At 37.6% G+C, this 12184-nt stretch overlaps 1 protein-coding gene across 1 annotated transcript in view; it reads left to right on the forward strand.

Moving 5' to 3' along the window:
* Nucleotides 1-12184, forward strand: part of LOC122807560 (sodium- and chloride-dependent taurine transporter-like) — a 1880476-nt gene that overhangs the window by 1746771 nt on the left and 121521 nt on the right. The window lies entirely within an intron of this gene.

Below are 12184 nucleotides of genomic sequence, written 5' to 3' on the forward strand. Positions count from 1 at the left end.
GACTCAGAACATCAGGAGTTTGCAGTACCACAAGTCCTATGAGGGTCTGAGGGTGGCAAGCCTGAGTGGTACAAGTTTGTTAGCCCTCACTTGCAGTATTTCCTACTTATAGAGACAGACACATTTTGGTGTATACAATATGTTAACTAGCATATTTTTTTTTCATCTATGTAATGTGTAAACTTATTTGTATTTTTTCAATGTGGAGCTTTTCTCGCTGGGCCTCCGCTGAAAATGGACATGTATCCAGTCGGACCATCCCGGTCAACAAATGTAAAATAAAATAAATAAATAAAATAGATCTACTGATACCCCTTTGAATGCTGACAGCAGGATCCTGGCATCTCAGTTTTTTCAGGCCTGTCAATACATTAGTGCTGCATCACATTCAAATGTCATTTTCCAGATACTCTTGAGCTTCCAAAGTTACAGTCGGCAAGCTTAACACCTGTGGCATCAGTCCATTGATGCTTACCTTGGCCCATCACATTTTGATTTCAGATAATTTGCTGAGGAGTATGTAGCAGCCTGGTACAGAAACCCCACTCCTCCCTTGCCACTGCTCTGCCAAAAGAGCCACTCTGTTCATGAGTAAGAGACAGTTATTCCCAGAGCTCATCTGAGTCAAATGTGGTTGATGACTTAGCTTACACAACTCATCTCCTCTCACTGCTGAAAGAGAATAACAAGTCTTTGTATTCAGGTCCCCACAAAAAAGATGTATTCTTCAAGGAAGCAAAATTGTATGTGGGAGTGGTTTGCATAAAGAGATAAAAAGGTATAATTGTCTAAAAAATACTACCCAGATTTGCTTGGAATAGAGCTTTATGTTATTCACACTGTCATAGAGACCTTTTAGGACACAGTTGAGAGCACTTGAGTGGAATCTGACTCTTATCCTTCAGTACCCAGGAGACTTGACTGTTTTTACTGGATTCAAGACAAATTATTTATACAAAAATATGGTGGCTAATCCTGCCATCATTTCTCTCGGCCTGGTTAGAGGGTTAAGCTAGCACCTGTGGACATAGTCAAAGACAATGTATGCCACAGAAAAAGAATACATGTTTTAATGTATTTTACTTACTTTATATAATGAGATTTGCTAGAATTTATTTTTCATAAGTTGGCGTATTCGTCATCATTTACAGTTTCTCGTCTAGGTTGACTTCATTGCAGAGTCTGCATGTCCTTCCTGTGTTCACAAGGGTTTTCCAGTTTGCTTCCACCTCCCAAAAACATGCAATAGGTGGATTGGTGACTCTAAATTGTGTGCAGTATGCATGCAACACAGAAGAAAGCCCTGGCAATCTACTTCTGTTTCTTACTTGTATAGTAAACTGTGGATAGCAACAGCAGTTCATGGGATCAGTGCAGGAGTCAGATACAGCTCAACAGCTAAATCGATGGTTACATATTTTGTTAAGTACATTTTTTTAAATACATGGTTGACTAAATTCTTTTTTCCATTGGTGTATTTCGAATTATGTTATGTAATGGGACCACTCATTTTTTTCACTGTTCAGAAATATGCACTAGGTGGGATTGGGGAAGGTTGCATCTGTGAGTGAGCGAGGCTACATTCTGTAAGATGGAGTAAACTTCACTAACCCAGGCTATGCCCCTGCTAATAACAGCTAGTAGCAAACTACTTAATGACAAAAAGAGTCATATATTGGGCAGACTTTGTGAAAAGGTATATATTCTTCCACTCATGGCAATTAACTACCAGATGTGCATGGTCCATCATCAAGGAGTCATTATTGTATAAGTTAAGGATTTGTGGGGGAGGCTCCAGATAATTCCATTAAACAGTGCCACTTAGCAATTTTACAGACAGCTCTTAGTATCAGCAAATGCAAGTTCATTTGTAGCTATTGCATTGCTAGCACTTGCACTAGTGTGGCAGTTTCAGGTATGGTTATCAGACAATATGCATGGCAAAGAATGTAACCTTTGCCTGAGAAACTCAAAGGGCAGTTATTAAATGCCTTCCTGTGCAAACATTTGCCTTTAGTCCTCCATCACATTATGCACTGAGCACGGGGAGCATATCAGATTGCCAAAGGTAGTTTTGATGATTGTGAATACCTTGAAGTATGTTCATGGAATCTGCATTCAGATATGGACGAATCTGCCTTTTTCTCCACAGTTATGTGATCCTGGAGTTGGTATATATAAGTCTGGGGTGTACCGAGCTACACGATAGTACAGGGGGCTTGCCCCCCCCCCCTGCAAAAATACTTTCCTCAGAATGTTCACAGAAGGCAGTTTCGGTGAGCATTTTTGATGTGGTTAGGTTCACCGAATTCAGTGAGTCAACATGAATCCTCAAAAAGTTAGACAAGAAAAGCAGTACAGTTCAGACAGCTATTTCAGTCTGTCATACTGAAGTATAATAGACAGTTTTCCATCAGTAGCCATTCTGTTGTAAACAGTGCTACAGCAGGCAATCTAGCAAGGGCAGAAAGAGCGTCCCTTCACTTTGTTATGAGGGTATATATTTTTTCCTGCTGAAAACTCTGTAGTCCAAAACAATCTCACTCTTCATGTGAATGCTTTCTATCCTGCAAGATCAGATGTCTATGAAAAACAGCATGTCAGCATCAGCACAGTTAGAGAAAGTTCCCCTTGCAGAATGAGGGCTAGACTACTAATTTAGACTGTTCTTAGTTTAAACGAAATATGGACCATGGAAATTAATCCTGGATTCCTCAAGATAAAGAAATCCTGATGGTCATGAAATTCAGATTGCTCATCCTACGGTCTCTGTTTTGCTCTAGTGGCCACTGTGGATGTTAAAGATGTTTACTTATGAGGTCCATTTTGTAAGAAATACAGAAAATTCTCCAGAAGAACAAGTATGGAGTGCCATTATTGGCCTGTATTTTGCTGAGTTGACAGGATAAAATCCAATTATTGAACTGAGAAATGTGACCATTTAGAAGAGTAAAATCAGTGTAAATTTTGCATTAAGCACAGCATGTACTTCTGCACTTAATTTTATTTTGCTGCAAGGTTGAGGTTGCAGCTGAATTATACACATATGCATTTTTGTTTAATACTTCATGGCACTTAAAATCAGTAATAACACTGATATATATGTTTAGAAATCAGTGGCATCAGTCCAGTTGTATTATTATGTTATATTGATAAGTAACTGTCTTGCTAGTGTTTTAAACATTTAGACAGTTGCAGGTGTCATGCCTGTTCAGTTTGCAGAAGCAACATTTACAGTGCAATTCAGGTGGTTGTATTTTGTTGCAACAGAACAGTAGGCAAACTGTAAAACAATCAATGCATGTTTATTTATTTGTAGTTTGTTAACCGGGAAAGTCCATTGGGCCATATTGAGCCCTTTTTCAATGGAGGCCCGTTGAGAAAAGCTCCAAGTACATTCAAAATTATTTTATCAGTTAATACAAGAAAGTATACACAAAATATGAGATACAAAACAAGAAATACTAATAATATTGGTAGTTTATATAATTATAGGAGAAGAAGCTCTATGTACAATACAATATTTGTTGGCAGTTAATACAGTTATTTTACCAGTTAATACAAGAAAGTATATGCAAAATGTGAGCAGTTAGTACAAAAAACAAATAATAGTGGCAGTTTATACAATTATAGAAGAAGAAGCTCCAGGTACACTACAATATTTGTTGGTAGTTGATACAGTTATAGGAGATCGCTGCAAGATACATTCACATTTATTGGCAGTTGATAAAATGAAGAATAACTGTGAGGAAGGAAATAGGGGAAATTTAGGAGGGATGTGAGCAGGAACATTCCCAGGTGGAGGATAGATAAGAGTATAGAAGGGACTTAAAGGCAGAAAGATTTTGGGTAGTCCGAATGAGGGGAGGAAGTGAGTTCCATTTTCGTGCAAGAGGGAAGGCTAATAGAGATTGTCCAGGAGTGTGAAGAGGTTTGTGCAGTTCAAGTAGGTTCTGATTGGTGGATCTAAGAGAATGGCCAGGATGGTACATTGTGAAAGTGGAGGATAATGAAGGGCAATGGGAGGGATTGAAAATTAGTTTATGGGCAGTGGAGAGTTGAATGAAAAATAGATGATTAGGGATTTCTAACCAGTTCAGTGAATGTAGGGAAATGCATTGGTGAGAGGAAGCTTTGGAATTTGTGGGAAACCTGGCAATTTTATTGTAGCAGGATGCCAGCTTAGCCTTAATGGTACTTTGAAGGTTGGTGAGAATAGGTGCTCCATAAATGAGGGAGGGGAGTAGGTAAGAGGTGGAGGGGGTTAGCCTGGTTGAGGTGGTTAGGTAGTAATTATGCCGATAAAGCATACCTAGCTTTTGGTGGGGTTTTTTTTGTTTTTTTTTTATGTTGGATTGAATGTGTAAATCAAATTTTAGCTGTTCATCAATAAAGACTCCAAGGAGCTTGGTTTGAGGGACTAATTCAATGGGGATCATATTTTGGCTTTTTATAATGAAGGCCTTTTTATCAATTGTGTAGTTCTTGGTGGGGGAGAACACCCTAAGCTCAGTTTTAGTTGCATTAAGGACTAAATGGTAATTTAGCATCCAGTTCTCAGTGCAACTAAAAGCAGTTTGAGTTAGTTCCATAAGTTTGGAGGGAGAATCAGCTGAGCAGATGAGAGTCATCTGCATATTGAACAAGTTTAGCATTTGGGATGCAATGATGGAAGTCATTAATGAAGATATTAAGTAATAAAGGGCCTAAGATAGAGCCTTGTGGCACTCCTGTGAGGGTATCAAGAAAAGAGGAGGTGGAGTTGTTCCATTTAACAGACTGTTGCCTGTTTGAAATGTAACTGAAAAACTAATTTAGCATAGGGGAAGAGAGGTTAAGGTGTGAGAGCTTTGATAGTAATAGGTTATGGGAGATGGTATTGATGGCTTTAGATAAGTCTAAGAACAGAGAGGATACAACATTGCCAGAGTTTTGGGCATGGTTGATAATGTCGAGGAAAGATAAGAGGGCTGAGGAGGTACTATGGTGGGGTCTGAAGCCGTGTTGTGTAGGTGACAAGAGGTTATTGTTGAGGAGGAAGGAAAGAAGTTGGTGAATACATTTTTCAAGTATTTTTGAGATAGGGGAGAGTATGGCTATGGGACGGAAATTAGGGTTACACTTATCAGGGGTATCAGAACTGGTCAGAGATTTGGGATGCATGGCTAGCCTTAAAAAGGCCCTTGTGGTTGTTACCCTAGTAAACACCTATGAACCTGTGAACCCTTTCCACTTTGAATTGCAGGTTTCTGCTTGTGTTGTGTAAGAGCCTTAACTGTGTAGCTCTGAAATACCTGTTTAACTTAGGTAATCCTAAACCACCTTGTTCTTTTTGAAGGATCAGCTTATCCCACTTGACTCTTGCCCTTTTCCTTTCAGAGATAAAATCCTTCAACTGCATATTAATTGCTATCTACAACTTCTCCCCCAGTTGATAAAAATATGCCAGACCTGTCTGTAAAACTAAAGGGACTGAAAACATTTTCACTGCTTGTATCGTGCTATCCATATCTATATCCATAAATCAGTGCTTCCAGTTTCTCAGTTTTTGTGTTATCTTTTGTTTAGTCTCTTCTCACATATCCTTAGCTGCCATGACAGAATAATTTTTATCCTGTACTCATAAGTACTTCATTTTATCATGTCCCTATAAGTATGGGTATTGCTGAACCAATTCATGTGTGGGTCTATATTTTGCAGCTATTGCCTTTGTTTTATCTTCATTCATTTTGTATCCCAAAATACTTGGTTGAAACTGTCTCAGAATGTTTCACAACATTGAAATATCCCTTTCCAGTTTTATCAAGTCCAGATAATACCATCTGCAAATAAAGCCAACTTTTGTATCCCAAAAGACTTGGTTGGAACTGTCTTAGAATGTTTCACAACATTGAAATATCCTTTTCTGGTTTTATCAAGTCCAAATAATATCATCTGCAAATAAAGTCAACTTTTCTTGAACACCATACTACATATATCCTTGAATTTCTGAATCCCTTATTTTCTTTGCCAGTGGTTCTTAATATAACTCAAATACCAAAAGGGAAAGAGGACATCTCTGCTTGGTTCCACTTTTCAAACATAACTTAGAGAGGAACCCTCCACTTTAATTCTTTCCTCCAATCCCTCATATATCCTGTTATTTAACCTAATTATTTTATCAGAGAATGTAAATGTTTCCATTGCCCTACTCATAAAATCCTAGCTTAGTGTATAGAACGCTTTCTGTGCATCAAGACCCACCAACAACAGAGGTGCTTTCTTAGGTCCTGCTTCCCACTGGATCATCATTGTTCTATTAATCTTGTAAGATGTTTGCCTTCCCTCCACAGAACCACACTGATCCATATCTATCAATGTTGCCATCACCTTTACCATGTTTGTAGCCATTATAGACATAAAAATTTTATAATCATGATTTGGAATAGAATTGGCCCTATATGAAGCTGGATTTGATGGGTCATTATCATGTTTAGGTATTGCAGCCAACACAGCTTTCTTCCAGGATGTTGGTGCTTCTCCTCCTTTTAAAATAGTGTTAACAAAAAACTTTCAGATCTTTATCACTTTCTTCCCTACAAGCGTCAGTCTTCCCCAGGAATACCATCTATTCATGGACACTTTCCTGTAGATTGGTTATACATCACCATTTTTATCTCATCTTCTTCTGTCCTAACTGTTAGTAATTGAGCCTCATCTGCATCTAACCTTGGCATATTTAATTCTTCCTTAAATATTTCCATTAGTACTTTTTTTTATTTCCACATTTATCTGCTTTATACAGATTTTCATAAACATTTCTGAAATATTTGTAATACATGTACAGGGTCTCCATTATTTTCTTATTATAGGCTCTCAAAGCTTGGCAACAGTCCTTTCTGCTTTCTGTTGCCTGTACCAGTGTGATAAAAGTGTTTTTTTTTCTCTGAAATTATTATCAAAACAATTTGCTTAACAGCAATCTTTCTGAATTCATGCATATTACTGAGGAAGTCCTTTGTTTTCTCTTTAGCACTCTGCAGTTGCATGTCTTCTTGTTCTGTGAGATTCTCCCTTTTCTGCAATACTTTAACCTTTGTCAGTTGTTGTAAATAATTCTTGTTACTTCTTAACCATATCTGTTTTTCTTTTTTCTACACTATTTTTAAACTCTACTTTCATTTTATCCCACTCCCTAGCTATGTTTTTGAAAAAAAATCTATTTTCCCTAGTAACTCCTGGATAATTTTCACTACCCATTCCTTAAATTCCTTTTTAATAGAATGGTGGGAAAGTGCCAGTGTCTCATTTTTATTTAATTACCCTGCATTTTTATTGTAGTTATTAATGGTGCATGATCTGAAATATTTATTGGATGTGCATTAAAAACTTTCAATAATATGTATGTGTTCCTGTGAAATATAATTTATGTGTAGCCTAGCCCACTTTTTGTGCCTTGGGGGATAATATGCAAATTCTCTCCAAGTCTCTATTAGTGAATTCACATCTTCTATACCAAATATTTTCATAAATTTCTTGAAAATTTACCCTCTTTTTTTATATTTTCCCATGTAGGTCCCCCACATACATCCTCACTATTGCAAATCAAATTCTAGTCCCTACCTATACATAATATTCCCTGTTGAAAGCTGAATATTTCTCCTAGAATTTTCTTAAACTTCATTGTAGCAGTTTTAGGTGGAATACATACATGTCAGCATAAGCCTCCTCCCTTGTCAGTAACTCCTTACTACTACAAATCTACTATTATCTATTTCACTGTTAAAGCTCCTCTAGCAATTAATGTAAGTATCCCTCTTTTCCTTTCTCCCAGATATTCCTCCGAAAAGCATACTGAAATCCTTTCTTTATGAAATTCACACGCTTAGTTCTTTCCAAACGTGTCTCCTGTAGCATAGCTATTTGCACTCTGCATTTTTAATATAGTTCACTACTCTTTCATTTTTGCTTGCACCTGTGAGGCCATTCACATTCAAAACTAATATAAAAAGTGTCGCCATGACGATAACTTATCATTCCCACCTGTTATGTATAACAGCGTTTTTTAAATGTCTAGTCTCAGCTATTGTATTACATGCATACACTAATGTTTAGCAGATGGATATTTTATATAGTGGTTTCTTGTTATATCCATTTGAACCTATGTCATATCTTATAAGACTTCTTGTTTTAATGAAAACCCCAAAAAAATCAAATTCACCCCAAAACATTGCCATAAACTATCTACATCTTTAAATAATGAAGTTTAATCCTCCTAATAGGAGCAGTTTCTGTTTGACAGCTACACTCATAGGCTTGAATTGACCCTCTACTTACACTATGTACTATCTGTTTTTGTCTTATGTTTATTCCTCTGCCAGAACTAGAAAACAGCTTGAATGCTATCAGAAAACATTATTTTTTACCATTGAAAAGAAAAAGGTATTCTGTTTGCATTGCCCTTCACAGCTTGTCTCTAAAAACACGAGAACCAGATACATAGTTGCCTTCAGCTACAAGCTTCTCATGTTGCACTGTGAATATTTATTTGCTAAAGGAAAGCTTTTCATTGCATTCAGTGTTCTTTTATTTGCTGGCTTCCACTTAAAATTTGTTGTTAGATTAAGTCAAGGGCCTTAATCCAGGCATTCCCCAATGCAAAAGTAAGAAAAAGCATATCAGTTTTACTTATATCATGCTCTTTTGTCCAGACTTTCATCTTTATTTACATTGCCATGCCTACATTTCTTAAAACTGAACTAGAAGAAAGAAAGAAAGAAAGAAAGAAAGAAAGAAAAAGGAAATTCTGTTACACACAAAAATAGCTGAAAAAGCTTTACTATATACCATGCAGTATATATATATATATATATCAAGTTTTATAAATATACTGTTAAGAACAAAATTTTTTTTACTTACAGTTACCTCCTTCTTTTCTCTTCCCCTCTCCTTAATGTTCTTCCAGTCATTAAAGACATAAAGAATGGTATATGCTTTGAAGTCCCATATGAGTTTATCAGAGTCAAAAAAGTCAAGGTTTTCTTATTCTACCATATTTCACTAATATAATTGATGCTTTGTAATCCCATATTTATTAATTAATTCCCAAGTTGCTGTTTTTCTTTCTTCTGATCTCCAGCTCCCAGATGCAGTATCTGGTTCATTTCCAATGTATTACTGGTTCTTCTGGTCAACTCCTGTGCTTTTTTCTGTCTCTGAAACATTTTACTTTGGAATATTAGAAAAGGTTTCACTGGCATAGTCTTTCTATGAACTTTATTATAAGAAGAATAAAAAGCAGAACCCACCTCTGTTTGATAGCTCACTTTTTGTTGGACAAACTATTGTATTTCCTCCTTAACATGTTCTGCATCAAAAAATGACTTTAACCCTCCAGGGAAAAAAATATTCTGAAGATAGCTGGATGAAGCAGTTTGAATCTCATACCTGCTTCTCGACATTATATGATTGCTGGAATAAATTTACTCTTCTTCTGCCTGATATACAGTGAGTAATCTTTTTTTCCACAAACACTCCACTGTTTCCAACATTTAGTACTTTGGCCTTCTCCTAGAGTTTGTCAGAATCAACTTTTTCTGCTGGGGGATTGCATTACTGTGACCCATTTTCAGTGGAGGCCCGGGGAGAAAAGCTCCTAGAGTGATTACAAGACACTGTGTCACATCATATGAGTCATCATTTTTTTTTTCCACAAACACTCCACTGTTTCCAACATTTAGTACTTTGGCCTTCTCCTAGAGTTTGTCAGAATCAACTTTTTCTGCTGGAGGATTGCACTACTGTGACCCATTTTCAGCGGAGGCCCGGGGAGAAAAGCTCCTAGAGTGATTACAAGGCACTGTGTCACATCATATGAGTAAATATATATATAGAGTGTAAAAGAAAGATCAATCAATCATACATCATGTATCAGTTACAGGTAAACATCTTATCAACAAGTGTTTACAGAAGTTTAAAGGTAGTTACGATATAGAAATTATAAACATATACAGACATGTATAAACAACATTCATATCTTTTTTTTTTTTTTTTAGTAAATACATTAGTCTATAAAGCTGCTGTTAGAGCAGTCCAAGTAGCATATAGAATTATAAAATCTAGAGCTACAGCAAAAGTAAAAACCTAGGGGCAATAACATAAATGGGTGAACTAAGGACTAAGGGACATTATTTGATAGTGACTAGTGACAGTGATCTATTTATAGTAGTTTAGGCCAGTAGTTTCAGGAACATGTTTGATTATTGAGGTAAGGTGGATTTTAGTGCAGTTTTGAATGCTTTTAAGGAGTCTATTTGAATAATGGAAGAGGGCAGTGCATTCCTAGCTTTGGCAATGATGAAGGAATAGAGGCTTTGTCCTGCGTGTTTGTTGGGCTTTGAGATGCTTAGGAGCTGTTTGCTTGCAGACCGTAGATAATGTGTTGGGGTGTATGTGTGTAGGATGGTCTGAAGAGAGGGGCAAAAGTTAGGGTTATATAGTAGTTTGTGGGTGAGTGTTACTTGGGAGTAGTGTAGATAGTGGGAGAAGTCAAGCCAGTTTAGACATTTTAAGGCATGGCAATGATGGGCCCGAGTTGGCATGTTGCAGGCAAACTTTGCTATTTTATAGTATGCTACACTCGATGTGCCCTTTCATTTAACAACTCCTGTTCTGGAATACCAGTCCAGTTGTTTATTTCTGGTTTCATAAAATTATAATATAGTCTGTTCCTTCCAGTTTCTCTGATACAGCATAAACTGTCATGTTTTCCCTATGTGTTCTGTCCTCTAATTGTACCATTTTTTGAAACATCTCTTCTTTAACAGTCTCATACTCACCTTTTCTTCATTTCGACTGATTTTGCAGTTTTATCAGCTCATCTGAATATCTATTTAAAGCTTATTCCATTCTTTTCAGTCTTTTGTTATTTGTGTTGACATATACCTTTAGTGTTTTGTTTATTTTAATTTAGTTTCCTCTAGATTACTGGGAAGTCATGTCTTGCACCAAAGCTGGATCTTGAACTGCTTTTTGCTGAACAGCTGCAGAATTCTTCCCAGCCAGTGATTTCTCCTCATTTTTGTGGTTGATTTTCTTTCAGATTCTCTGAATTTCTTATTTCCTGCCATCCAGGTAGTATACTTACTAGTCAGATTTGCTCAAAAAATAGGAATTAACTGTCTCTCTTTTCTGAGTTTCTGTTTCCACACTGGAAAAGCTGAAATTAAGCTGTTACTCAGTGTGCAGCCATCTTGGACGTCCTAGGGCTGCTAAAATTCTGTCTGTTTATTTAGGAATTGACAGCAGAATATGAGGGCCCTTCCATGCCTTCTGTGCAATAAGATCTATGAGCATGTTTGGAGGTGGAACAACCAAGGAAGCAGATGAGCCACACCCAAAAGCTTTGAGAAACACAGATTCGTTCAGAGAAGGAGTTTCAGTGGACCATCCCTCCTTCTGTTTCATCAATTCCAGAATGTCTCCAAATGTGATGTCTTCCAGGGGGATATGGGGGATCCTTCTCCCTTGTACAAATCTATGTTCTCAGTGACTGACTCAGGATAGGAGTCTGCACGCTGCCGTTAACACTTCTGTTTCCTTGGAACATGCCTCTTGGGTTCTAGTGGGGACAGATAGAATCAGACTGGGAACTCAAGTGCCGAGTAGACTCAAAGCCTGTGGGTTTTGACCATACCTGTCAGTCCGAATTATGTGTTAAAGAAACTGATTCCAATCAGAGTCAGGATAGATCAGACTTGGTGCATGCACCTGCTGTCTTGGACCACCCAGGGACCTCTCTACAGCCTCAAAGGCTGACTCCCAATTACTGAGTCAGCCTCGAAAGCCAGCTTCGCAATCTGGGCCAAGGAAGTCACTCAGCTCCAGTGGAGGTTGGCTCCAAGGAGGACCTTGGATCTGAGCTGTCAAGTGCCTGGGCACTGAGGGGAAGAAATGTCTTTGAAAACCTTGGGGGTAGACTCCTCACTGGTGTCCTAATACAGAGGCTTTAGCTAAGGAACTCATCCCAATCCAAAAGAATTGGAATGAAGAGAGTAAGGAATGCGATGAAGCCAAAGTCCCTTGAACTGTCAGATATGACTGAGGTGTACCGGAAGAGTTAGGGCCAGTGGAAACAGGATCCAAATACTGAACCAGTGTGAGAGAAAAATGTGATGTGGTCAGTGGGCCTGTACCTAGACCTCTC

The sequence above is a fragment of the Protopterus annectens genome, chromosome 7.part1 (assembly GCF_019279795.1).
Source record: "Protopterus annectens isolate FY-2018-M chromosome 7.part1, PAN1.0, whole genome shotgun sequence".
Taxonomy (NCBI): Eukaryota; Metazoa; Chordata; order Ceratodontiformes; family Protopteridae; genus Protopterus; species Protopterus annectens.